General features: G+C 37.7%; 1 pseudogene; it reads left to right on the top strand.

Annotated features, from left to right (window-relative positions):
* The first annotated feature begins 585 nt into the window (after nucleotides 1-585).
* LOC137640861 (uncharacterized) lies at nucleotides 586-1,589 on the top strand (annotated as a pseudogene).
* The last annotated feature ends 793 nt before the right edge of the window (nucleotides 1,590-2,382 follow it).

Here is a 2,382-nt window from a genome sequence, read left to right as displayed (position 1 = left end):
GGAGTCTATGTCCTCTCTGCGTGTGTTTTTTTTTTTTTATTCTTTTTTGTCTACATAAATTTAGGCTCACTAACCTTTTACGTTTCTATAAAAAAAATTTGGTGCTACTATAGCGTGAGGTCTACCGCCATATGTCGCCTACCCAGGTGGAAGGTGGGGTCTACCGCGCGACAAGCTTGGACCTTCCAGGGCAGCCAGACACGTGCTAAGGATTAAGATGTTTAATTGGTTTCCCCACACCTGCGAGTCAAATACAAGATTATTCTTACAATTTGAGGAAATACCTTTACTCCTTAAAGGTGTGACACACTGTCGCCGACGAGTAAGATTAAGATTTGTTTAATTGGTTTCCCCACACCTGCAAGTCAAAAACATACCTTTACTCCTTAAAGGTGTGACACACCGACACGCTAAATTGGTTAATCTATAGGTATTAATTAACCAAGATCAGATTATTCACTCATTGGCCGCTAAAAGCATTTCTGACCCTAACGTGACCTGCCCATATAAAAGGAAGCAAATGGAGCTTCTAAATCAGTTTTTCCCTCGGCCTAAAAGAGATATCATCGATTGAAGGTACTAAAAATGTTGCTGAAGGAGTTTTATAGAAGTGTCATTCGGACAGAAGAAGCAGCACTCGCCTTTTTAAGAGAGCACAATCTCTTGGATACAGCTCAAGAAGCAGATCCATGCCATAAATGTGGTTCTGTTATGCAGGAAAAAAAAAGCGTAACACAGGAGGAGAATTCAAGCCTGTGTTACGTTGCCCTCGAAAGGGTTGTCAAACCACACGGTCTGTTCGAATAGGAAATCAATTTTTCCATTATACGGACATGAACAACAAATTGCACTGCAACCTAAGCCTGTGTGAAATATCAGAATTAATATTTCTCTTTGTATTGGATATACCAATGTCCACAGCAACGACTCTCACCGGAAAATCTGCCAATACAGTAACTGACTGGTTCAACATGTGCCGAGAGGTATGTACAGCCATAGTTTCTCATCAACGACGAGGAAAGATGGTCGGAACAACAGATAACCCCATCCAAATTGATGAGGCAAGATTTGCTGGTCGACGGAAGTACAACCGAGGAAGGATGCTGAATGGAGACAGCGCTCCTCATTCCGAGGACAGTGACGCAGAACAAGAAAACAACAGAAACCATGGCCGTAGAATTGATGGGCCTTGGGTTTTTGGTCTTAAACAAGGCTCAGACTGTCGGTACTTTTGGGTGGAACGTCGTGACCGCAACACTCTAATCCCTGTTATTGAAAGGGAATGTGCATATGGTTCGGTGATTCATTCAGATGAGCGGCCTGCTTATAGCAACCTAAATGCCATGGGGTACCAGCATTCTACAGTGAACCACCAGCAATATTATGTGGATCCAGCGACAGGAGCGCACACACAGGCAATTGAGCAATCATGGTTGGACGCTAAAACGATGATTCTGAAGAGAATGCGAGGTGTTGGTCGTCAGCTGTTCCAGTCTCATCTTGATTATTTTTGCAGGAAGGTGATGAGAAAAAATTCCAATGATCTATTTGTGTCATTCTTAGAACATGTACGAAGTGTGTACCGCTAGGATAAATGTATGGAAATATGTGATAACATGTTTATATTTACCTTTATTCCTTTTTTTCAATGTAATTAGAAATCCAACTATCTATTTAAGTCATTTCTAAGATATGTTTAAATTAAGTGTTTATTGCTTAAACAAATATATGAAATGCGTTTTATCTATGAGGGACGAATAATTTAGCAGTAGATCGATAACATGTTTATTTTTACCTTTATTCCTAATTATTTTAATGAAATTAGAAATCCAATTATCTAAGTCATTTCCGAGATATGTTTGAATAAAGTGTTTATTGTTTTGTATCGCTAGAATACATGTATGGAAATATATGATGTTTATTTTTACCTTTATTCCTTTTTTTCAATATAATTAAAAATCCAATTATCAATTAAAGTGTTTATTGTTTTGTATCGCTAGAATACATGTATGGAAATATATGATATGTTTATTTTTTCCTTTATTCATTTTTTTTTCAATATAATTAAAAATCCAATTATCAATTTAAGTCATTTCTAAAATATGTTTAAATTAAGTGTTTATTGCTTAAAGAAATGTATGAAATGTGTTTTATCTATGAGGGACGAATAATTCAGCGGTAGACCTCACGCTATAGTGCTAACGAGAAGTAGACCTCACGCTATAGTGTGGTAGACCTCACGCTATAGTGCTAACGGGAGGTAGACCTCACGCTATAGTGTGGTAGACCTCACGCTATAGTAGCACCAAAATTTTAACTCATTGATAATAGTTGCCTTTCTTCATATTTCCGTTTCATAAAATCTTTACCTTCCTTCTATGG

This window comes from Palaemon carinicauda, chromosome 5, assembly GCF_036898095.1.
Source record: "Palaemon carinicauda isolate YSFRI2023 chromosome 5, ASM3689809v2, whole genome shotgun sequence".
Taxonomy (NCBI): Eukaryota; Metazoa; Arthropoda; class Malacostraca; order Decapoda; family Palaemonidae; genus Palaemon; species Palaemon carinicauda.
The sequence above is the reverse complement of the archived record's forward strand: the minus strand, read 5'-3'. Positions and strand labels throughout refer to the sequence as shown.